Consider the following 26,848-nt stretch of genomic DNA (forward strand, 5'->3'; position numbering starts at 1 on the left):
CCATTCTGCTCTATGGCCGAACAAAAGCTCCGTAATATGATTATCAGTCCCACCTATTTGTTTTACATCTCTAAGAGGATAAGGTTAACCATATCAAAACAGAACAGAACATTTAAAAAAAAAATAAAAAACAATTTAAAGAAATACAGATTTCAAAGCAAGTCCACTGGAGATCTACCTTATCTAACTGTCTCTAGCTTCTTACAGATAGTTGTCCCTAACTTCACCCACTTTCTATACTTATTGCATATTATAGAACTAATCAAATCATTACAGGATGATGGAGTCTTTTTAGGTCCTCAAGTTCCAAATTAGGGAAGACATTTCCAACTACCATCGCATCTCTCATTCTCTTTGTGATAGCCGTCCCCATCTCTGCATATGCTGAAGTTGAGCTGAAGAAACCAGTCCAGAGTCATTTTAATCAGCAGGCAATAGATTGCTAGAATTTATATTATAATGCTACAAAATAAGCCTCGGGTTTTTCAGGTCTCTTCCTCAGAGTATTTGTTCCTATCCTGTCTGTATTATAGGGAAAACCAATTCATAACAAGACAGCGAAACAATTTCCTAGATAAACATGCAATGGATAAGACTTACAAAACTATAATATAAATGATCTTCCGTAGCTACTATGTTTTCTCTTGTTATTTTCAATAGATTTGTCGACAACGCTGGCTTATTATAGTTAAATATACTATCATCTATTTTTATAAAAACTTATCTTTGACTGCATTGTAGTATTTGAGAGCTGTTACTGATTCATACCAGTATGGATATCCTTTACATCCTGTCATGCTCAGAGTAGTCTCCTCTACTTTTAGGGTTGATTCTAACACGCATACGGATTTCAAATAGGATCAGTCAAGGCCAACCAATAGTCTTATGATTCAGATACAATTAAGATCAGTCATAGTAAGACAATGTAAGTAATACAGGATTTCAGCTTAAGTCAATAGGAAAGTAAGGATGGTTACCATGGTATAACCTGCTATTTTTGGTTCTAGAGGTCTGTGTCCTCAAATCTGATATGAGTGGACAGACCAGAACAAATTTAATTCAATCTAAATATGGCACTAGGACTACTGTGTCTTTTAAATCGTTATACACCATTAGCAATGACCTCTGCTTTTTTTTTTTTTTTTTTTAAATATAGTTTCAGAGCTGTCTCTACCAAAGACTAGCTTACCGTCTCTGCCTCATGTCTGCTACTCCACTTTTCTGCTATAATTTGTCCACCTTATTCCCTCATTCCATGGTCTGCCCCGTACACTGAGGCCTCTCTGCCACTGTAGCTGTAATCCTGATATTTCTTCCTCTCTTTCTCTGTAATCAGAGAATTTTAAAAAGTCTGGGGTAGATTCCTGGCCTCAGGGTATTGGGCTGGCTGGCAGTGAGAGCCTCTAAATCTCTGTTTCCTCATTTACAAATCACCTTATGTACATATAGGGCGCATACCTGTATCCAGACTGAAATCCCTGAGGCTCTGGAAACCAGAAGTTCTTTTCCGAATTGGGACCGGTCCTGGCACTTGTCTGGATCTGTCCTGTGTCCATCTTAGTATGAATTCTCACACACTGTGCTGGGAAAATAGTCCTGTGCTTAATTCAAGGGTGTTATGCAGACCACCAGGTTCTAAATTCCCAGGTACATCTGCCCCTTGGAATTTGGAATAAGAAATTGTGCTCCTGTAATATGATACAGAGGAAATAATGTAACTCCCAGCCTGCTAGATGTCAGATATGCCAAATTCATGTTCCCTAGAATTGAAGAATAATTCTGAGGAACAACAGAGGTGAAGAGTAGGAAAAATGTATCGAGAGAAATAGCTTCTGAGAGATAGCAGGGGGCCTGAAAGTGGGCTGCCAAAGAGCCCGCTTCACAAAGGAAGTTTTATAGAGCAAGATTACAGAGTGGGTACAATGTGAGTCAAAACTGATTAACCAATAAGATTATAAGTATAGTCACTTAGGTAATGCTGATCCCTTGGTGAACCAAGTCACATAGAGAGTGTATGTGGAAAGAACAAAGACCTTTTCTAGAAAGGGGGGGTCAGGAGGTCCCTATCTAGGTCACCTACCTAGGTGACTGATGTTTATCTAGACTTTATTGCACCAGATGATACCAATTATCCCACAGGGTGGCTTGCAAGCCTGGTCATTGCATTTTGTCTTGCGGCCTGGCCTTCAGCAGTGCTCCTCCAGCCACTGCCTGTGTAATGCATGTGTTTTCATCCTCTGCATGGATTTCCTCGAGGGCCCAGCCCTGAAAGGTCTGCCTGTAATATTTCTACTTTACATAGCCGTCTATGGTAATGTCTGCTCCACTGTGGCACTGGCAGAATTTAGAAGACTTTATATAAAAAAGGTGAAGCACTGTGCCAGACACATTGTAAGTACTCAATATATATTGTCCTTACTATTCATTGGTCTTACAATCATAGAACCAGGAATGATTAGAAAGATTAACCATCTAATACAACAGGTTGTGTTCAATCAAGATCTTGGTGAATTACTTTAAACTACAAAGAGTTGGAAGGATCCAAAGACAGAACTTTGTTCAAATTCAGTCTCTGTCATTAACCATGACTGTGACCATAGGAGTGTCTTAACTTCTTTCCCTTAGCTTCCCCATCTGTATAAAGAAGATAATTCCTGTTTCACAGGGCCATCCTGAAGATCTGAGCTGTGTATTAAAGCAAATGGTCCCTGAGGTGATGTCCTGAACCAGGCTTGTGTCCTTTGTAGTTTTCTTGCCCAAAAGTTCATATCCTCAGTCATATGATGAGGACATGTGAGGCAAACCCATGAGGGGTGTTCTGCAGAGTACCCCTGCCAAGGACTAAGAATAGAGCATTTAGGTCATGAGGGTCAGGAAGTGCTGTGGAACTGTCACACACTAGAGGAGACTACGGGGAGGGGACAGTTAATACAAGGTGGGAGCCCAGAAAGAGGAGACAGTGGGAAGCTGGTGAAATCCATGTTAATACTATAGTAGGCTCAAGAGTATTATAACAGGTGTGTTTCCCCATTTCCTGCTTTTTCTGTGGTTATATAAGATGTTAATATAGATGGGGAAACTGGGCGAAGGGTATATGGGAACTCTGTACTATTTTTGCAACTCTCTGAAGATCTAAAATTATCTCAAACTAAAATGTTAAAAAGAAGGGTGCATTGCTTGCCAAAGCTGTAGTCAGAGCTGAGCACTGTGCATTCCCTTCCCTCTCCTCGGGTCTTTCATGCCTGGGGACAGCAGACACACACACACACACACACACACACACACAGAGGTGTACGATAGGGTGATTTCTGTGGAGGAAACAGTAGTCCAGGCTGGGTTGGGACAGATGGGGTCCGGTGCATGCTCCAAAGAGGTGCAGCCCCATTGAGACCATATTAAGTGACGTAAATCTTTTTTTTTTTTTTTTTTATCGGTACCAGGGATTGAACTCACGACTGCCTGCTTGTAAGCAGGGGCTTATGCCGCTGAGTTAAAATCCCCATCCCCAAGTGACGTAAATCTGACACACACGTATAAATACTGCATTGTTTCTCTAGTGTGAGAAACCCAAAGTGTAATTAAGGACCAAAATGTACAGTAGGTTTTATGAAATAGGAAGAAAATGTTCAAATGATGAGGGTAACCAAGGGTAGGGGATGGGGAGAGGAAAGAAGCGAAAAGTGAGGAGACACAGCCATGCGAGTGGGCTTTTGAGACAGAACTGAGCAGAACCTTTCCCGTGCCGGCCAGCAGAAACCCATGTTCACCCCCATCTGTCATGGTGGCCTAGGTGGGCAGGTGGAAAATGTTGCAGCCCGGACTTATTTCAGCCTGTTTTGTTCCCTGGTGTCACATGGTGCCCTGGGGAAAGTTGCTCACTGTAATGCGGGACAATGGGTCCACATCTGACTTATCCTGGGGTTCTGAGGGGTTAGAGCAGCAGTCAGTGCTGCCCCCTCAGCCAGAAACCTTCCTGCAGGACTCCAGAAGCAGTGTCCCCTGCTCTCGGGTGCTCACTTTGTGCCCGTCCTTCAGTGGCCCTTGCTAGAGAGGGACTGTTGGTCCCAGGATTTGTGTGTCTGATCTGCCTGTGAATAGGGTTCCTGTAGGAAAAGTGTTGGGTGGATGAGTAACTGATTAAAAGAACAAGTGAGTGATTAAGTGAAAGTGGGGTGAGTGCATGCATGAGGGAACAGTTGAATGATTGAATAAATGGGTGTAGGTGAATGAGGGATTTAGTGAGTGAATAGTAAATTGAGTGTGAATGAATAAGTAGGTGAATGAATGGATGAGTGAATGAATGAATGAATTCTCTCTGTACCACATGGGATTATTGGTTCGCATTGTTGGCCACCATCAAGCTCTTCTCCAAGACGACTTTGGGAATGTTTGGAACAGATATACTCTTTGATTATTGTCCCCCATCACATTGGGTGTCAGTTACCTGTCCAGAAAAACCAGTTGGTTCCTATTCTAATACTGCTTGAATGTCTTAGGTTTTTAGGCTGGTTGCCAGGACCTCTCTGGGCCCTCTGGGCCTCCTTGTTGCTGAGAACTTCTTGCCACAGGAAATCAGGCTCATTTTGAGGGCCAAATCATTTCTAAATATAGCCTCCAGCACAGATATTTAAAGAGCTATGCTGGTGATGTTATGTCTGAACAGAGAAGGGAGGGAAATAACTTCTATATTTTTCTGCAAAGAAGAGCAAAGTTACATCAGGGTTTCTCGGGGCCCTCGGGAGAAGAGTGACAGTGTGATGTGAATGTTTTAATTATGGAGTTGCCAAATGCTGATCCTAGGCCCATCACCAGCTTGGGGTTTGGAGTTTAGATTCTGTTGCCAGGCAGTCATTTCTCAGTAAATTCCTTCTTGTTTCTATTTAAAAATACCTCCAGTCCTGGAGAATGAGTCAAGCGTGCCCTCCTGCCACAGCCAGGAGAGCTGTGCTCTGGGGAGGTGTTGCTGAGAGTGCTCTGCCCCCAAGTCCCGGGACAAGCAAGAGGCCAGGTGAGAAGGCCACCCAGGAGAGACTGTTCACCCCGTAGTATCATTCTCTGAAGTATTTATTGATAGTTGAGTGACACGGAATGGGACCCTCAGGACTTACCTGGTGGAGAGTCAGCTATAGATACAGAGGCCAGGAAACAAGTCTCTGCCTCAGAGAGGACTGGACAGCATCATCTTCCTGTTCACTAATTCCTTCTTTAATTGCATCTGAGTCACCACTGTGATTTCTGGAATTTCAGATGGCTCTTTAAAAAATCAGCTTACTCTGTTTCTAGTGTCCTCTTTTTGTGTGTGGTTTTAGTTCCTTCCTTAATCTCTAATTTAAGAAATCAAGCATTTTTTAAAAATGTTCCTTTCAAGGGATCATTGGTGTATGATTTTACTTGGCTGAATCTGCTTTTTGTAGCACTTGATTTTTCCTGCATCTCTTATCAATCTGTGGGGTCATCTTTGGTGGGGTTATATTCTGTGGGGTTCTGTATGTTCCTTGCCTGTAGAGATGTCCCTTTGAATAGTTTTATAGTTGTTCCTGCCAGGTCCTACTGAGCCTACTTGTTCCAGGTCAGTTTTTCCCCTTGGTATGGGGATTGAACTCAGGCCTTTTATTTTGAGGCAAGACACGGTCTTGTTAAGTCACCCAGTTCCAAGGTGGGGCTTAGAATTTGGGATCCTCCTGCCTCAGGCTCCAAAAGTGCTGGGATTACCTGTGTGCTACTATAGCAGGCACTAGATCAATTTTTATTGGTTTTTCAGGTTAGGATTTCCATGTGGCACGAGTAGTGGAAGGCCTGGTGTACCTGTACAGCCAAGGCCAAGGTTCTGGTTCCTCTCGGGACTCCACCAAAGGCCTGGATCTGGGGGCTTTCACACATTGTCTGTGGCCTCCATCCTGCTCCCTTAGCTGGCATGTATCTGGTTTGTTTATTCTGTAGCATGTTTTCAAATCTCATTCGCTGCAATTCCTTTGTGGTCTCTGGAGACGCTTCCAAGCTCATCTATGTGTTAATGCTAATTTAAATGTGCTTTCCCTACCAGAAGTCTTGGTTCCCTTCTGTTTATCTTCCGCAAAGCAGGCAAAGAGACTGTTTAAAAAACATAAACCAGGCCAGGTGTGGTGGCACGTGCCTATAATCCTAGCACCTGGGAAGCTGAGGCAAGAGGACTGCTACAAGTTCAAGGCCAGACTAGACTGTACAGTGAGCTCAAGGGCAGCCTGAACTACATAGCAAGACCCTGTCTCAAAAAACAACCCCTCCATAAACCAGCTCATTTCACTGCACTGCTTCACCCTTCCATGACCTCACAGGTGGACTGTAGTCCACCTTCACTGAGGGACACTGAGGTCCTCCTCGTGGCACCCCTGCCAGTCTCATCAACCTCTTCTTGGCCCTCTGTGCTTTCTGCTTGTCTCGCTCCCATTCTAGAACCTTTGTGTCCTGCTGTTTTTGCTCCATCTCTTGCAAGAGTCTTCTTCTGATTCCCCAACTCTGCATCTTCAAAATACTTGTCACTGGTGAGATGATGATGTCATTTTCTAGGGTGGGGAGATCGCTCACCTGTCTTCCTCCCATCACGAGTGCCGTGAGCACCAGAAGAACCTGCTTTCTTGTTGGATCCTGTCTCTGCCACAGTGTGATGGCTCAGAAGTCAACCCTGTGTAGGTCATTCAGCCCCCTGCTACTCTGTCCACAACTCCTGCCTTGAATTTCCCAAAGCACCAAAGACCTATGCCCCGATTGTCTCTGTGAGGCATATTCCCTGTGTGATCGTGGGCAAGTGATTTAACTTCTCATTGTGTCATCTCCAAAATGAGCACAGCTGTAGATGGGGGATCTTTATAGTAATGAAACATGAATGTTGTCATCTTATGCAGGGGCAGAGCATTCCTGCCCTCAGCGAGGGGCTATGCATCTCCCCACACTGTCCTTGTGGCCCCTCAGCCACTAGGTCCCTTCTTGCTGGCTATCCTTGGATGTTGTCTTGGTTGTCTTATGGCTGGATTCTGAGTTCCAAGCTCTGCCTACATCAATCAACAAATACGATTTTAAGGGCTTTTGTAAGTGTCATATGTAAAATCAGACTCTGTTCTCAGGAAGGCTCTCTCTCAAGCGTTGGGCCCTGTTGTCTCCTTTGCCTGCTCTACAGAGCTGTCAGGGCTTGGGCTAAGTGAGCTCACGAGGACGTCAGTGTGCTCCCAGCAGCACTCATCATTCAGCCAGCATGGCTTCCCAAGTGCCAGAGTCAGGGATGAATTGGCCTTGATTGCCAATTTAGGGTGCTCTTAGACCTGAGCTAAGTGGTCATCTCTGTGCTCTGCATGACCACAGTGGCCGAGGATGCCAGAAAAGGACAAGAAGAGCCCTGGAGGGTGGGCTGGACTTTTGTCTTGGGCTGTCATGGAAGAGCTCAGAACCGTGCTGTGGCTTGTAGTCCATCTAACTCTGGCAGCTGGGAGAGAAGAAAGGCTGCCAGGAGTCAGGCAGCAAGGAGCCCACCTTCAGGACAGGTTGGCCTGGAGGAAGGTCTTGCAGGGTGGGGTGGACCTGAGGGGAAGGAGGAGGCCAGAGCAAATGAAGGTGAGCCACAGCCAGGGTCTTGGCCCAGCATCTCAGGGCTGGATTCTTGTGGGCTCATTTTATTTGTCCCATGCCGTGTTTTACTAAAAATTGGAACTTAATGTCTATATGGAGAACTCATTCTGTGTGTCTGTAACCACAGCCCTGCCCCCCCCCCCCATTGTCACCCCAATCGGCTTGTTTACGGAACCAGCCACACTTCGCTTTGTCCAGTGAAAACCCAGGAGAGTCCATGGAAAAGGTCTGAGACTTACTAAGCAAGTTCAGTATAAAGAACGAAAGTGCTGGGAGCAAGGCATATACAAGTCAATAGTATATATACCTGCGTAGCAACAGCCAGCTTGAAGTGTAATAAAAACGGAACCTGCTCAGCAAAGCAGCAAGGTCTTTGTATGAATCTGTGAGGGGCTAGAAGAATAGCTTAGTGGTCCAGCATTTGCCAAGCCCCTTAAAAAATGTGAAATCTGCAATCACAGTGTATTTTACTTTAAATTTTAAAATTTAACTGTATGTATTTATTTATCTTCATTGTGCTTGGGATCAGATCCAGGGTCTTGCATGCTACAGGCAAGTGCTTTACCACTGAGCTGGTTTAATTAAAAGGCTCCTCCCTTCCTCTCTGGACCCCTTACTGCCCAGTTCTAAAAGGACTCTAGCACATTACCCAGCTCTTAGGTTACCTATATCCTATTTTCATATGCAAATGTGTTGTAATATTGCTTCCCCGATTTTCTCTCTTTTTTTGTTGTTGTTTTGTTGCTTCTTTTTAAAAAAATTTTTTTAATGTTTTTGTACTGGGTACCGAACTCAAGACCATGCACTTGCAAGGCAGCCACTTATGCCGTTGAGCTAAACCCTCAGGTCTTTTTTTTTTTTTTTTTTTTGTACCTAGAATCAAACTCATGACCTCATGGTTACCAGGCAAGCGCTTGAACCACTGAGCTAAATCCCTGGCTCTCCCCTATTCTTTCTATATTTTTCACTTAACCAAATGTCTTACCATATCAGCTTATAATCAGCTTTCTTATTCCTTTTTACAGGTGAATAGTAAAAATACTTATTTTTAGATAAAATCATGAGTGAAATTGTCAGAGTTTGAAAACTTGGCTTTACCACTGTGCAACTGGCCTAATAACTTACCTCTCTCTGAGTCAGTTTCCTCCTGTGTATGTATAGGTGCCTATTTCTATCATAAGAATTTAGGGAGATGATGCTTATAAAAGTGCCTAGAATAATACCTAGTATTTAATGAGCTCTCTAAGTATTTGTTGCTTTTCTTATTGTTTTATAATCATGAGTCCTATAAATGCAAAATCAGATAAAGGGATAAAGTATAAATTAGGTGGGTGTTTTAGATGAAAACTATAAAACTTTACTAAGAATTATAAAGCAGATGACTTAATGGAAAGATGCTGTTTATAAATGGAAGACATGGAATTTGCAAAGATTTTAGCTCTCCTTGGTGTACTTTATGTTTGTCCTATTTGTAACCAAAACCTCAATAAGATTTCTTTTGGTACTTGAATTCTAAAATTTGGGTGGAAGAGTGAGCAGAATTTTAGGATTTGGAAAAAGATTGCAACAAGGAGAATCCTGCCCTACTAAATATCAAAACACATTTTAGCCAGGGGTAGTGCTTTGCACCTGTAATTCCAACACTCTGGGAGCCTGAGGAAAGAGGATAGCAAGTTCAAGCCCAGCTTGGGCAATTTAGCAATTTAGTGAGACCCTGTCTCAAAATAAAACGTGAGAACACTAAAGGTATAGCTCAGTGTGAAGGCCCTCGAGTCAAAGTACTGCAAAAAAAAAAAATTTCACGATTAAAAGTTATATCAGTAATGGCTTTAAAAATAAACAGATCAGATAATAGAATAAATAGCCCGGAAACTTAATCTTTATACACATGTAAATTAATTGTATGATAAAGATGACCTTGCAAATCAGTAGGAATGGAAAAATCATTTGATAAATTAGGCCAAGCTAATTTGGTTAGCTGATTGTGAGGAGACTGCTTGAGATAATCAATACAGGCTGTATACCTAGGTACATGCTAAATAGATTAACGTTTCCAGGGGTGGGATGGAATGAAACCATTAAGCAATGATAGCAGCTGTTGAGAAAGGTAAAAGGAGGCAGAGGACCTTTGAATCTTAAAGCAGTCAAAAAATACGGTGATGAGAAATAAAAACACTGAATTACTGAATTAACAGCTGAATCGTGTGAATTAAGGGTTCTCTGATAGTTTCCTGGCAACTGTAAGAAGGTTCTGTAAACTTGGGTGGCTTAAAACAACTGAAATCTGTATTTCACAGTTCTGGAGGCTAAAAGTCCAGGCTGAAGCTGTCAGAAACCTGCAGGGGAGGCAGGGCTGAAGTCCACAGAGAGGATGAACTGAATTCTAGCAGGTAGGCTGTTATCCTGCAGCTGTGAAATGGAATGCAGAAATTGACCTGGAAGAGGTCCCAACCCAGATTCCGGGGGGCAGAAGGTTGGTGCAGCAGGTGCTGAAAATAAAGTTACCTAGAAGTCTAGAAACCTCCCTCCATCCAGATGAGCCAAGTACAGTGTACCCAGCATCCACTCCCAGGAGCCGGTGGATGCTGTGCAAGGCCATGTATTGAGGTGAAGGTGTACAGAGGACTGGTGACACTGGCAGGAAAATGATAAGAGTTTATTCAGATCAGAGCCCATAGTCAAGAGGGACAACGGGTGCCCTCAAGGTGAGAGATGAGTGTTTTTATGAGTTTGAGCATATGCAGAAAGGGTCTGGGCAGCAAATGTGATTCTTTGAAGAATGCCTTCTTCCAGGTCTTCTGTCACCCTGTAGCTCTCACATGGCAGTAAACAGACACTTAAGGTGTCAGAGAAAAGCCCTGTGTAACTTGACATTTAACAGCCTTCTTGTAAAGGCTGGCGCCCTGCCTGCTCTCCCTAAATCGAAACTGGCCAGCCGATGAACTTCACTGTGCACACAGAATTTCCAATTAACTTTTTTAGAGCCTCATTACTAATAGCAGCAGCTAACAAAGGTTCAGCTGACGTAAAAGGAAAGCAAGAATTTGTATGAACAAAAGAAGTAAGGAAAAGCAACTGCAAGAAACAAAGCCAATGCAAATTTGGAAGAAATGGTCAAGAAAAGATTTTTTTTTCTGTACTGGGGAATTGAGCCCAAGGCCTTCACATGGAGCTGCATCCTCAGTCAATTTTTTATTATTTTGTTTTGAGATAAGATTTTCCAAATTTTCCAGGCTGAGATCAAACTTGTGATCCTACTGCCTCCTGGGACAGCAAGGCATATACTAATTACACTCAGCCAGAAACTTTTAAATCGTATTCTCATAGAGTTCAAGAGGACGTGCATCATAAAACAAAAGTAGAATACCTTGGGAATGACCCAAATTTTTATCAGAATGTTGGGAAGATAAAATCAAAGAAACCTCTTAGCAAATACTTAAAAAAAAAAAAAAAAAAAAAGCAAGGGTGAGGGGAGTGGACAGCACAGAGACAAAAGAAAATCAATCAGAAGGTTCAATATGAAAATACGTGGAGTTTCAGAAAGAGAAGAGATAAGGAAAGGAAAAAATTATGGAAAAAAGTCTCTCAGGAGACATATCTGCAAACCACATACACAAGCACTGGAAATAACAGAAGACATAGTAGGGCATGGTACCACGAAGGTTTAGAACACAAGGGTTAACGGGGAGAAGGGTGTTGGTTCTGCAAACCTGCCCAGGGGAGGAAACAAGAGAAGGGTGAAGGAACAAGAATCTGATGGTTCTGAACCTTTCCAAAAGCACTGCTGCATGCTAAACGTCTCATCTTGGTCCATTTTCTCTTGCTGTAACAAAATGAGGGTAGGTAATCTCTAGAGACCAGGGGAATGTTTGGCCATGATCCTGGAGGCTGAGAAGTCCAAGATCATGGTCCTTTCATGTGCTTGGCATCTGATGAAGCTTCCTGCTGGGTCATCCTGTGGGAGATGGCATCGTGTGGTAACGCAAAGCAAGTAGGCCAGAGAAAACTTGCTTTTATAACCAAACCACTCCTGCAGTTACCCATTAACCCACAAAAGGATTCATCCATTCATGAGAGCACAGTCTCCCCATGACCCAGCTCTTGACACAGTCTTCCCTCTCCAAATCCATTACCTTTTGAATTTGATGAGTACTTCCCAACATATGTCAGGGAGATGTTCAAACTGTAACCCTAGAGTCACAGGCTAGGCTAGCTTTTGCAGGAGAGGGGAATGATTTTCAATTTATTATTTTATACTAGCCAAACAAACTGATCAACTATGAGACCTGAGATCCAGGAAAGCCGGGTAGAGGGCACCGAGGGGGTGCCTCTGGAGACAAGGCACCCCACAGAGTATTTTACACAATGGAGTGTTTGGAAAGGGAATGCTACTACACAAAGAGCATTGTGCAAATAAAATAACAGAGGCGTCCTTGACTCCAAGAAAAACAAAAAGCTGAACAAGAATGGAAATGTCACCATAGTTTCCTACTTGGCTTGTGCTAAATGGCATTCGAATAGCCATCGTTTCAACACAGATTATTTACTAAAACATTTGTAACTGCTAAGAAGACAGGACAGGAGAGGTGGGAAATAGCTGAAGAGCATTTCTTACCTGTCACAATAGGGAGTCATTGGATGAGTTTTGAAATTAGTAGAGAGACAGCAGTGTAAGCGTATTTAGAAAACCGAGTTTATTCCTGTTGGAGGGAAAAAGACTACTAGACTGCCTTGAGACAGAGACAGAGACAGAAAGGAATTGGGAAGCTGAGAAGGTGCAAGGGAGGGTTGCCAGTTGCTTATTAGAAGCTCTCCTTACCCCTTGATACTGTTTAGTGGAGGTAAAACTTGTGTATTATAAAATTAATCATTAACCATTGGAAAGGATAAACTTCAGTGGCGTTTAACAGATTCATACTGCTGTGCAACCTCACTTCCCTGTGTCGCAAGAAATTTTCATCCCCCCAAAGGAGACTGTGTACCTGTTACGCAGTCAGTCTCCATTCCTCTGCTTCTCCTCTCCCTGGTCGCTAGCAGCCACTGGCCTCTGCTTCCTGCTGTGATGGATTTGTGGGCTCTGGAAGTTTCATTACACATGCAGCCACACAATATCTTTCATGTTACATATTTTCTTGCTTAGCATAATGCTTTCAGTGTTTGTCTATTTTGAAGTGTGTTAGAACTTCATTGCTTTCTGACTAAATACCATTCCATTTTCATTACATGGGTAATACCACCTGTACCAAATGTTGAGAAACATTTGAGTTATTTCTGTGTTTTGGCTCTTGCAAATAGTGATACTGTGAACATAGAAATATTTCTTTGAATACCTGCTTTGAGTCTTTAGGGCATGTACCTAGGAGTGGAATTGCTGGGTCATAAGGTAGTTCTGTTTTTAACTTTTTGAGGAATTACTCAACTACTTCCCACTGTGACTGCATCATTCATTGTACATTTCTACCAGCTACATGTCAGGGTTCCAACTCATTGACAGCCTTGCTGACACCTGTTATTTTCTTGAAAATTACAGCTATCCTAGAGAACATGAAGCAGTACCTCATTGTGGCTTGAATTTGTATTTCTCTAATGTCTCATGATGTTGAGTGTCGTTTTATATGCCCATTGATCATTTGTGTTTTTCAGAGAAATGTCTTATCTGTTTGGGAACTTTATTTTATTTTGTGGTGATTGAACCTAAGGTCCTGCACATACTAGACACGTGTTCTACCACTCAGCTACATCTGTAGCTCTTTAAGAACTTTACATATTTTTTGGTTTTTTATTTTAAAGAGCATAAAATAGAATAAAACCAATGAAAACAAGCCAGTATAAGAGATAAAACATTAGAAATAAACAGTAATTGGTTACCATAATGCCTTTTGTTATCTTCAAAATAGCTGCAGATCACTTTGAACATAGTAAAAATCAAACAGAACAGAATACAATAGAAACAATAAAAACAAAACAGTGAATGCAATAAAGAATTTCAAAACAAGCCTATAATAAATCCAAAATTACTACTGTAATATATCTCGCTGTCCTTGAAATAGCTGCTCTGCCATCAGACTTAACATAATCAAACAAAACAAAAGAAAATAAAACTCAACCCAACAAAACAATGGAAACAATAGAGGACTTCAAAACAAGACCATAAGGGAATCAGCAGTGGCTGCAATCCTCAGAAGGAGATCCCCCCCCAGATGCCACACTGCGTACCGCTATCCTCTGAACCTGTGATCAGACCACTGGCCCTAGACCTGTAATGTCAGTGAAACCCCAAAGCACCACAGGCATCCAGTTGCATTTCACTTCCATAGCTATCATCAGAGCCTGTGTTTCTCTGGATAAACTGGTCATTTGGGGAGGGGGTGCAATTGGTACTTCTTGTTTGCCAGCCCGCACGCTAGAAGGGGCTGGGGTCTGTCTGTTCCCAGGTGTTGCAGCGACCAACTCATGGCCCTGGTTCCTACACTTGCCTTGTTTGCTGGTTTGGCCCTGTTCTCTCTCCCCCAGGTCTGCAAATGGTGCTGAGTCACAGGGAGAGGTTGGGGTCTGGCTGTTCCTGGTCTGGTGGCAGCCTGCACATGGTAGTAGTTCTCAGACTCAAGAGCTTTACATATTTTAAAAATTGGATTGTTTTTCTTCTCATTGAAATGTACGCGTTCTTCCTGTAGTCTCCTATCTAGACTCCTGTATAACCTGTGATTTGCAAATATTTTTTCCCATTTTGTAGGTTTTTACTTTTTTGATAGTGTTACTACTTGGCTTTTAAACTGTATTTATATATGATTTTGATTTTATGAGTAACTTAACATTAGTAAAAGGATAAAAAGCAGAGATAATAAAAAGGTAATATTTTAGAAAATGGTAGACATTTCAGTATACGAGAAACTAGTAGACATTTCTAAGAAAGACAGACTCAAAATAACTAGACATAGATTGGTGTCAAAACTCAAACAGGAAGACAAAAACTCATAATCATGGAAAATTAGTAAATATACAAGTTAATATAAAATTATATATTAAAAAATTAAATAATACCAGGGTGTATAAAATAGGTACTCTTCGGATAATGACAGTGTGACTTTTTGGAAGTTATTTGGCCCACTGTATCAAGAATCTTAAAAATATTGTTACTCTGTGACCCAGTACTTCAGTTTCTAAGAATATCTGCTGGGGGGTGGTGGTGATGGTGGTGAAATATATAAAAAGTGTAATAAATACAAAGATGCTTGCCACAGGGTTGGTTTAGTAGTGCTATAAATGATCTGACCACATAAGGGGAGGGAGATAAGAAAATCCTGATACACTAAGCACTTTGCCACATGTGCATGGCAAAGTGTAACAGATGTCTGGTACATAGATACAAAAGCTACATAAATATTATGCAGCCATTCAAAATAATGTCTAAGAAGTATTGTTATTTACATGTGAAATTCTTAGTCTTTAGGGGGAAACGAGATTAGAAATTTCACCTGGAAGATGGTCTAACCACTTTTTTTTAATTTTTTTTTTTTGGTCTTTTTGAGATAGGGTTTTTCTATGCGTTCGGGCTGGCCTTGAGCTCACTTTGTAGCCCAGGCTGGTCTCGAACTCACAGCGATCCTCCTGCCTCAGCCTCCCAAGTGCTGGGATTACAGGCGTGAGCCACCATGCCTGGTTTGTAACCACTTTTTAAAAAAGGTTTTCTTTGCTGCATACTGTAATAGCACTTGAGAGGCTGAGGCAGTAGGATTGCTGCAAGTCTGAGGCCAGCCTGAACTGCATAGTGAAACCCTGTCTCAAATAGAAAAAAATAAAATATTGTAAAAAATAAAAAGTTTTTAGTGGTAAAAAGAAAAAGGAAATAAAATATTATGCATTGCTTCTGGTGGGGGAACATTAAGTAATCAAAGACATGCTGTTCCTTTGTACTGCACAATAACTCGGCTCTTCCTGGCCAGGACAGTTTTCCCAGGACTTCCTGGCTTGGAAGGGGGGGACCATATACAGGTTGGGGCCTCACTTTCCCATCAGATTGTTTAAAGGTCCTGGAGACATCCGAAACTTTGCTCAGTGTGCGGGGAAATACAGAGTATAGGAAATTAATCCTCAAGTCCTTTCTTTCCATCATTGCTTCTGTACATGGATTAAGGACCCAAAATTCAAGTTGACCCTCAAGGAGCTCACATTCAAGTTCAAATAAAATCCGTCAGGAGTCCATACCTGCAGCCAAGGCACACCAGTCTGTGCATGTGTGTGGCAAAGAGTGACACTATTTATAGTTTTCTTGTCAGTGATTTCCACTCAACTGATACCTTAAATGACAGCCAGTTGTGGCACACCTGAGTGCTCATTTCAGTGACAATTTCATGCTCTTATTTTTCTTGTGGTTTCTTCATGGAAATACAGACATAGTCACTGATGGTACTGCATGGATACTGAATGCCAAGCACAGCCAGAATTTGTGTTTGTACTCTATAGGCATACGTGTACAGTGTGTCTGTGTACACATTTATTTATATGCGTGTGCATGTGCCAGATAATTTCCTCCAGTGAGCCGGTACTAACTTTGTAATAAGGCACAAGTGCTCATTTCTGGTGCTCTGTAGGCATTCGCCCTGTGTGCTGCTTCCTCGTCCTGCTCCTGGGCTGCCTGCAGACTGCCAGAAGGCTCTGCAGAGGGAGGACAAGGGCTCTGAACATAGCTGCAGTGTGGAACTGAGCCAGGGGACCTCAGAGAGCACAAAAGGATCCTTGGAGAGGAGAGCCCTGGCCAGCTGGTCAGCAGGCAACACTGATCCTCTGCTTATCACCCATGTCAGGGACACCCAGCTGCCCCTCTCTGCTGCTGCACCCAGGGAAACTCATGTGATCTGAAGGTTGCTGTTGTGAGCCAGAGCAGGGGGCCCATGAAGAACTCTGTGTACCGCTGGCTTGGTGCAGCTGTCCAGGGAGAGGACCAAAGGCTCCCAAGGAATGGAGGGAGCAAGGCAGCTGCTGTTAGTGGGCACAGGGCCAGGCCAGGACCTGACAGGTGTCCTGGGACTTGGTGTCCCAGGTATCCCGGGTATGCCTTCATCCAGAGGGGCATCCACACCCTGGTCTCTTCTAAATGCAGCATCCTGTCATCTGGGCTGCCCTTGGTCATCTTCCAGTCACTCGCCCTGCAGGGACTACACCCAAGCCCTTCCATCCCCACCAGGTTAATGTGCCCTGGGTGGCTCTGCCTTGGCCAGGCTTTTTGGGGGTAAGGGTGGAGCAGGGTCTCTGTTTCCCAACACTGCAAGCTCAGCTGCCCCTGCTTCTTCCCAAGGATGGCTTCCCAAGGATGGCTGTTACCTCCTTGTGGAATGTGGCTCACAGCAGGGCACTGGTGGTGTGGTAGATGTGGCAGAGATTCATTTTGGCCCACAGTTTAGCAGAGAGAGCTCATGAACAATGAGAGTGCATGTTCTGGCAAAGCTGTGTAGGGGATCTAAGGAGGAACATGAAGACTTATGGGGAAGATAAGCCTGCAAAGGGCCTTGGAGTACTTTTCACATACACAGCAGGGCACAGGAGAGACAACCTGGTGGTAAAAATGTCCTGTGCAACGGCCCAGAGGCATAAAGGAGAGTTGAGTTCTGGGCACAGTGAGAGTTTGAAGGTCTGGGTGAGAAGAGAGGAAGCCTCAGGAAAACAAAGGCTGGGAGGAAGGTAGGACTCAGGCTGTTGTCGTCAGAGATATTAAAGTGTGTGGAGGAAGAGGCTGGCAAAGGTAGTTCTATGTTTTAGAAAAACAGAATTTACCAGCAGGATAAAGAAGACCAGGGGCAAGAGAGACGGTCAGGATCGTTTGGATGTTATAACAAGTCTGGGGGCAACAGCATTGAGGGGAATGGCTAAGGGGCAATGACTAAGGTCACCTGGGAGGTGACTCCTGGTGGAAGGCGGGGGCCCCTGGAGACTGGTCATTGCCTCACTGGGGGCCAAATGACCAGAAACGTTGTCACAAACGCTTGGGATGACATAAAGAGAAGCAGTAATCCCTTTAGATGCGTAGAAATGCTCATCAGACGGAAACAGGAATTCCGGCCTCATCTTCCCATTCCCTTCCACAGCTTCCTGCACACCTCGAATCAATGTCTTGCTTCTGAGTCCCCACCCCAGAGTCTGCGTCTGTGGGGACCCAAACTAAGATGAATTCTTCCATAAGGGATGCTGGAGAAACTGTTCTATACACAGAAAAACCAAATGAAATTAGAGTATTACTTTATACATTAAAATAATTCTTCATAGGAGCTGGGGATTTAGCTCAGCGGCATAATCGCCTGCCTTGTAAGCAGGCAGTCATGAGTTTGATCCCCGGTACCGATAAAAAGGAAAAAGACAAAAAAAAAATTCTTCATTAAAATAATTACTTTATACATTAAAATATCTAATTATGAAAACCAAATTTTTAAAATAAGATCTTTATAATCTTAGAGTAGGGAAAAATTCTTTTTAAAAAAATTTTTTCATATCATTCAGCAAAACCTTTTTTCTAATCAGATCTTATTAGTACATGTTAGATATACATAATGATCATATTTATCATAGAGAATGTGTCCTCATACCTGATATAACTTGATTATTTTTTCCCATTCCTTTATCCTCCTTTCAAGTCCCCCCCACACACTTACAAAAGCTTTGCTTCTGTTTTTTCTTTTCTCTCCCTCTCTCTCTCTCTCTCTTTTTAACTTTTCCCTTCTTTCCTTTCTAGACTAGGGAAATATTCTTCAGGCACCAAAAGACAGGTCTTAGCTTGTGATGAAGAAGACCAAAAAGAACTGATAATTGGGGCATAAAATGCTGGTACAGATATAGAGGAGATGGGCAATCCAATGGGAATTGGACAGAGATACTAACTGGTGTTTCATGGCAGAGGAACAGCCAACTAATGTATGACTTTTCACACTCACTGTATTGGCAAAAATGCAAAATTCTGATAAAACAAATGCCACAAAAACATGAAGCCACTGGGGCCTTTGTTTCCTGGTGTTGAGACTCTGTATTTGACAATATTTTTGTCACCATCACTACCGAGATCAGTAGAGTGTGAAATGCACTTATTCTGAGGGCCCCGCAAGTTCATATCTGGCACTTGTGTACCAGGATGTGGAAATAGGATTAGTCACCGATAGGCTGAATAATCCCCATATGTAATTATGCAAAGTCAGAGACAACCTAAGTGTCCATGTGTATGAGAATGACCAAGTCAGTTGACACAGTGGAATACTGAATTGAGGAAAAAAGAAAAAAAAAGTAGGAGTTCAGCTTCTATTAGGATAGAAAGGAAAAAAAGAGCAAGTATAAATTATATAAATGGTACTTGCATTTATATACCATACACACACACACACACACACACACACACACACACACACACACACACATATACACACATACTGCTGAAAACAACACAGCATATTGATTTGGATGCACACATTAAACAAACATTATAGAAACATGTAAGAGAATGACCAACACCAGACTAGGGATCATGGTCACATTTGGACAGCCGACAGAACAGGATGGAGTTGGGCAGGACCCACTGAGGAGCTCAGCTCTGCCAGGTGTAGCAGGATGCTAACATTTGACAGTGCTCCGTGAGCACCCTGTTGACATTGCATCAGTTTTTCTTTTTTACTTTTCTGTATTATTGAAAAGAAGAGACAAGCTTGTGAGGGTCTTTACAAGTGTGATAAAAATGATGAATGCCGCTGCCCAGCACCGTCAGTGGCAAGCAGGTCCGCGAGAACCTTACGGTGTCTTCCTCCTCTCCTTCACCGCATCTGGCGCTGTGTGCCTTGTGGCTGTTCCTCAAAGTCAAAATGTCTAGACCAAGTGAATATTCTGAATTGGTTCAGGATATTGTGGTAGTCTTGACAACACAGCTAGAGACACTCATGACGGAGCACTTCCAGAACTGCTCTAGAGAGTGGCAACAGTGAGGAGATGAGTGCGTTCTAAAGGAAGAGGAAATGTTTGCAGGGAAATTCATGGCAGTGTGTCTTTTACAATAAAAAAGTTTTTTTTTGTTTGTTTTTTTCATTTTTATCGGTACCGGGGATCGAACTCATGACCGCCTGCTTGCAAGGCAGGTGCTTATGCCGCTGAGCTAAACCCCCAGCCCCTACAATAACAAAGTTTTAAAATATTTAAATAATACCATATATTTCAACCATATCTGTAACTCTGACGCTCCCAGTGAATCACTTAACCTGTGGCACCTCAGTTTCCTCCAGTGGACAGTAAGGAGAATCCCCTTTGGCCAAGATGTTACAAGGGCTGAATAACAATGATTAGTAACTGACAGGGATGCTTCCTCATGCTGGACACTGAACAATACTTTCCTGCATTTCACCAGCAGCCCAAGAGCCAGTTAGAGGGATGCCTCACCCTCACTTAGGAATGATGCTTACAGTCAGATGGTTACATGGTTTGTTCAGGTTCATGTCACTGGTTCACTGCAGAGCTAGAATTTAATTTAAGCTCTGTTGCCTCCCATGGTGGAATAATTCGTGTGACTGTTTTGTAAACTGCCAGGTGCTGCACAAACAGTCATGTGTTTCTGTGTCCCTTTGATGAACTTCAGAGACCAGAACAGGCACTTTAACAAATTGGAAGCACGTGTTATTTTTTCCACAACACCAGGTGGTAAAGATGGGGAGACGGTGGACAGATGCCCGTGACTTCCCAGCCCTGGTAGGGAGTTGAGAGTCTCCTCTCTTCTCTATGTGGGAAAAGGAGAGGTTCCCGGGTTCTCCTTTTTAGCTGGTTTTCCTCCTGTCCCTCTGGCTTCCTCCCTACACACGCGCACATAGGCCCACACATGCCCTGCTGTCCTGTGCATCTCTCCCACCAACCAAGTGAGCCACCCTTCCTCAACATGTGCACAGCAACTAAAATCACCATGTTTACTCTTGCTCCAGACCATTCCCTGCCCAGAAACACCACAGGAAACCTTTTGGGGTCAAAAGGGACCATGACAGCCCATTTGGACAAGGAACCCCATTTGATACAACCTGGGTCCTCTGGAGTGCACTAACCAGCAACTCCTAGACTCTTCATAAAGTCAGGGTGATTGTTGGGAGCCGCCGACACCGGTCGCCTTACTTGGCGGACGTAGGGCCTGTGGGTGGGAGCGGAGCCTGAGCTAGATTGCCCCTCCCATCGAGTGAGTCAAGTTGGCACCTGCTTCCTGCCCCCTGATTGCGCTGGCGACTTAAACAACCCGCTCTGTAAGATAGTCTGCCTAGCAACAACTGATGTTAGCCAATCAGCCCGCATCGCGCGCTTTGAACTGATTGGCCACTGTCACCCTATAAAAGTGAATGCCTCTCCCGCCACGAGACGAGAAGCACAGAGGAAGCACAGAGAGAGATAGAGAAAGTCCACCGGCGAGAAAGGGCTGGTGGCAGAGAGGAGGCCTCGCGGGGCCCACGCGGAGACAAATAAAGGCAAGGTTGCACACCGCCAGACTTTGTCGTGTGTCTTTCCTGCCGGCCGGGAGCGACCCCGACATTTGGTGGCCCGTACGGGGACTGATCAACCCCGAGACACGGCGGTGGTGTGCAATGCTCCAGCGTGGTGCTGCCGGACAGGTGAGTTGGGGATAAGCCTGGGCTCTGGGTGGCGCGCACCTACAGGGCTTTTAGACTCCCCTCAGGCTCACGAGTAGGTGACGGGTTCTCTAAGTCACACGCGGTGAGTTACAGCCCTTAGAGGTTGAGGATGGGTAATTTACCGAGCGCGGAGGCGCGGCCCTTGGTAAAGGCCCTTAGGAAGCTTTTAAAAGCTAGAGACCTCAGGGTAGGTCAAAAAACACTAGAACTATTCATAGCAGAGATAGATAGGGTGGCTCCCTGGTTTTTACCCACGGGGCATTTAAACCTGCCGTCATGGGAGAAGTTAGGCGGGGACCTCGCCTCGGCGGAATTGGGAGGCGATATTTCGCCGGCTATTCGCCCCCTGTGGGAAATGATACATGCGTGCCTTGACTCCTATGCCGAGTTGCGCCGCGAATTGTGTGCGTGCGCCGCTCGAAGAAAGCAGAGAGAGGAAAAAGGGCCCCCGAGCGCTCTCTGGCGGGGAGGAGATAGAGAGCCATCCGCTCCGCCCTGGAACTCTTCTCCAGAAGCGGCTCCCCGCCGAGAGGCCGCTACAGGGAACCCTCCCTTCTCTCAGCCGGCACAGGAAGTGACGCCCCGTTCCACTCTGTCGCGACCGCCGTCCTATGACGTTGCGCCGCGGGGCGGACGGTATTTTCATGGGCGGCTACTCTGCCGAGCAGGCTGAGAAAAACGCCGGTTGAGGAAACGGGGGCTGGGGATTTAGCTTAGCGGCATAAGCGCCTGCCTTGTAAGCAGGCAATCGCGAGTTCGATCCCTGGCACCGATTAAAAAAAAAAAAAAAAAAAAAAAAAACGAAAAAGACCAAAAATAAAAAAAAATAAAAAATAAAAAACAAAAAGGGGGAGTAAGCCAAGGCCTGCCTCCAAAGGCGCGGTTATCTATGGCATGACAATGGATGGGCCCGGATCCGGTGGTTAGCTGGAACCGAGGCGCGGTTTGTGTTTTTCTGCAGGAATCGGGACGAAAACCACTGTGGGTCCCAGAGAGGTTGACGCGACAAGTCCCTCGACTGAAGATCAGGCCTGTTCCACCAGAGGCCAACCGCAGACCCAACAACAAGATGAGCCCTAAAAGGACTGCAGGACAATCCCTTTTTGGGGAGCCTGGAATGGCTTGCTCCCCTATGTTTTACCATTGTTAGGTCCCCTGTGCTCCTTGCTTCTGCTCTTACTTGTAGGACCATTCTTGCTCCGATGGGTTACATCATTTATTAATGGGCGCCTTGCGGCGGCCTGGCGTCAAGTACGCCTGGTTGCCCATGCGGCCCTGGCAGCAGCCCGTGATGGGCACAATGACCCCCAGGCTTACGCATGGCTCGCTCGACTGGCCTACGACTGGGTCTAGGTGTGGCGGGTCTTCCGCACTCCTTCCCTATTGACACTACACAGCAGGGTAGGTGAGTCAATGACGGGTAAGAGCGTGCCTCCCCAGCATGACTCGACCTAAGCCAGGCCCTACCCCATGGCGCACGAAAGCCGCTGGATTACTAGAATCTGCCCAGATCTAGATGCCTCTCCGAGGGGATCACACGGAGGGGCATGAGTACATGCCTATGTGCATCCAGGTTCCGTCCAGTTCACTCCTGGCCCTGGAAAAAGGACGAGGGTCTCAAGGCCTTGGCAGACCCGGGGGCGGCCGACCAGGGTCCAAGCCAAGGGCCTACGGTGGGCCTCAACACAGGGCATAAGCCTCTGCACTCGATCCAGGGCGGGCTGCGATGCATACATTCATTCAAAGTAAATAAAATAGGGGGAGATGTTGGGAGCCGCCGACACCGGTCGCCTTACTTGGCGGACGTAGGGCCTGTGGGTGGGAGCGGAGCCTGAGCTAGATTGCCCCTCCCATCGAGTGAGTCAAGTTGGCGCCTGCTTCCTGCCCCCTGATTGCGCTGGCGACTTAAACAACCCGCTCTGTAAGATAGTCTGCCTAGCAACAACTGATGTTAGCCAATCAGCCCGCATCGCGCGCTTTGAACTGATTGGCCACTGTCACCCTATAAAAGTGAATGCCTCTCCCGCCACGAGACGAGAAGCACAGAGGAAGCACAGAGAGAGATAGAGAAAGTCCACCGGCGAGAAAGGGCTGGTGGCAGAGAGGAGGCCTCGCGGGGCCCACGCGGAGACAAATAAAGGCAAGGTTGCACACCGCCAGACTTTGTCGTGTGTCTTTCCTGCCGGCCGGGAGCGACCCCGACAGGTGATGAAATCCTTCTGCAAGTAATTCAGACCCTGCAGCCTCGCCACTTAAGACCTTGGATAGACAGGCCAGTCCCATTGCGCTGTGCCCTTTCCTGGCCAGCAGAGCAGGAATCGATTAGCAGCAGTTCCTCTAGGACAGTCATGATGAACCTTTTAAGAGACCTAGTGCCCAAACAGCAATCCACAACTCACTTATTTATTGCTAAGTGCCAAGACTGCAATTAAACCTGAATGCTTGGCTGCTTGCGTGACTTGGCTTTTGTGCTGACAGAGAGGACTCTGCATGCCTGCTGTGGCACACATGCCATGGGTTCATCACCATCGGTGTGGGACAACAGGCCCGGGACCCACAGCAAGGAGGAGGCAGCAACGTATCAGTCACTTGCTCCTGTTTCTGAGTTTTGTAGTGTGTTTCGGGGTGGGGAGGGGAAAGTAATCAGTGCTTCCTTAAGCATTCCAAGGTCAAAAATCTTCATATACAACTAAAACTCTTGACTCCTGAGACATAGGAATATTAATACCCTGGTTGAAGCTTTCATTTTGTTCTATGTCCATAAATTGAAGATGTTGACTTAAATAGCTTTCAAACCTTCTGTAATGATTTATATTTAGCAGGTATTTATTCCTGGGTGGGTGGACAGATGTTCAACTTGGGGCGACAGGCGTGATGCAGCCCTGGAGGGGGGCAGTCACTTGTGGGATGCTACAGGAAGACCACCTGATCTAGGGACAGCAGGAGGAGGGTGCTGGGTCTGAAATGCGAAGAAAGACTAGGAATTAGCTGGAAGAGCATGTCAAGAACATTCTAGGTGGAAGGCTCAGCAGATGCAAAGGCCTGGAAGTGGGAAAACTGCTGTTCATTCCAGCAATAGAGAAGGATAGACAAGGAGGGGAGATGGCTTTAGATGGAACCGAGGAGTCTGCAGGGGCAGATGCTCCAGGTCCTGTTGAGACGGTCATTTTCATCCTAAGGACAGTGAAAAACCTTCAGAGGGTTTGAAGCAAAGAAATAAAGTGCATGTGCATTTTCAAGAATATTCTTCTGGCATGAAGTAACAGAGATATTCACATGAGGTGTAGGATGGAGGAAAGGGAAGCTTCAGTGTGAGGAAGGGGTTGGAAGGGACTGGAGGGATGGATTAGGAGGATGAGATGCTGGCCACAGAGACCGAGAGGTGAGTGGATATATTTCCAATATAGAACTGTGAGGACGGGGCCATCTGATTAGATGTGAGAGGGAATATAGTCAAGGTTATTCTCCAGACTTTGGCTTTGACCACAGTCAGAAGCACAATGATGTCACCAGTGTTTGCAGGGACAGTTAGGTGCCATTGTCTGCAGTCCCTATGAGACATTCCTGGTCAGATCTGGAAGTCAGCAAGATGCAAGGGAAATTGTTGAGTGTGTGGTGACTGGAGGCTTGGGCTGGAGCAGAGTCCAGGGAGCCAGGGGGGTCTGTATCTGGCCTGAGGGCTCCTCAGAAACACAACTCAAAGGAGGAGAGATTGATTGGCTCACAGCTTTCGGAGACTTCAGCGCACGATCACCTGGTTGCATTTGAGTGAGAGCATCACAGCACAGAGGGCCAGAGAGGTCATGGAGGAGCAGAGCTGCTTGCCTCCTGGCAGCCAGGGAGCAGGGAAAGTGAGGAAAGGGATAGAGAGAGAATGTGAGCAAGTGAACAAACCAGCCCAGAAAGAACCAGGGACAAAATAGCCCCTTCTAAGTTGCACCCCAGTAACCCTCTTCCTCCAGCGAGGCCTCACCCCCTGGAGTTGCCACTACCTCCCGTAGCACCAAACACTAACGTGGATGAGAAAGGCTACTCTTTGGATTTTGCAAATGGAGACGAGTGATTAACATGGCAAGAAGTGACTCTATGAATGAGTCAGGTGTTTGAAGACAGGGAGAGGGAAGGGAAAGTAAAAAGAATTAAGATGTGTTACGTGTGTGAAGCAGCGCCCCACAGTGACTTTCATCATTAGGTACTGCAAATGTACTAATAAAAATTAATAAAAACAAAGTAACATAAAGTAAGTTTCCTGGAAAGGGAAGGGAAGGCCATAACTGGAGTGATTTTTAAGTTAGAGAACATTGTTTAAAAGCAGATGGTTGGGGAAGAAAGATGATACATTATGTATAGGTATAGATTGCCTATGACGAGTCTGATCATTTGGTATATCTATAATGAACCAGTGAAATTAATTTTTTAAAATTTAATTTAATAATTTTTTTGTCTTCTTTTTTATCGGTACCGGGGATCAAACTCATGACCACATACTTGCAAGGCAGGTGCTTATGCCGCTAAGCTAAATCCCCAGCCCTGAAATTAATTAATTTTTTAAAGCAGTGGAGATAAACTAACAGGGAATGATATTTTTGGGGGGAGACAGTATATCAGGTTCAGTGTGAGGAGAATCACAGGGTATGTGTAATAAGGCTTCTATTTTAAAGATCTGATCTTGCTGAGTTCTGGGGCCTTATTGCCCTGTGTGTGAAACTAATGTTTCTGTGTCTGGCACTGCACCTTATAGGTTATAGGGCTACAGTAAGGACAGGAAAGGTAGGAGGAAGAAGGAGAAAAAGCTGAAACTTTGGACTCCACACTGAAACCCAAAGGATGAGCTGGAACCTGGGGCACTTCTCACTGACCCCATGCTTTCAGCTTTGGTGCTGACGGTATTAGGCGGAGTCCTGCTCTTCATCACATGACCTCTCCTAGGAGTTAAGAAGTTAAAGCGGGAGGCGCTGTGGACATGGCTCCTGCTGCATGCCAGGCAGATGACCCAGCAGATGAGTAGCAGATGAGCCTAGCGCCCTACCCCATCAGCCTCAGCATAAGGCCATATGGCTACTTTCCACTTTTCAGGCCAAGTGTTTCATGCTAACTTGAAACTGCCCTAGAGGGGAACTCTGAGAAGTGTAGTTCAGCTTAGCTAAACTGACAGAATACAAGTCCATCACAGAGGGCTATTTTCAGTGGGGATTTTTGGCGGAATTTGTTTTTGAGACAGGAATTTGTTTTTGAGATTACTGTGTAATCCAGACTGGTCTTGAACTCACTGTGCAGCTCAGGGTGGCCTCGAACTCAGCCTCAGCCTCTTGAGTGCAGGGATTACAAGTATGCACTACTGAGCTTATAAAGGGGTATTTTAAAGCGCACATTTATTAGCACATCCACACTTTAATTTTGTGGTACTGGGGATTGGATGGAGTCTTCTCACTGAGTTATATCACTAGTCCACTTTAAAAAAAAACTCTATTTTAAGATAAGATCTCACTGAATTTTAGGAGGTAGCGATGATACATGAATTAGAATAAGGTTTTCCACATAGAACATAGGTTTCTGCTGAGAAGTCAGACAATAAACAGATAGATGTGCGATACAATGCCAGATTGTTAGAAATATTATTT

General features: G+C 44.8%; 1 protein-coding gene across 1 annotated transcript in view; it reads left to right on the forward strand.

The window, feature by feature from the left end:
• Positions 1 to 26,848, forward strand: part of Hip1 (huntingtin interacting protein 1) — a 152,179-nt gene that overhangs the window by 20,969 nt on the left and 104,362 nt on the right. The window lies entirely within an intron of this gene.

The sequence above is a fragment of the Cavia porcellus genome, unplaced genomic scaffold, assembly GCF_034190915.1.
Source record: "Cavia porcellus strain 051 isolate PalLab524CR breed Dunkin Hartley unplaced genomic scaffold, mCavPor4.1 scaffold_23, whole genome shotgun sequence".
Classification (NCBI taxonomy): domain Eukaryota; kingdom Metazoa; phylum Chordata; class Mammalia; order Rodentia; family Caviidae; genus Cavia; species Cavia porcellus.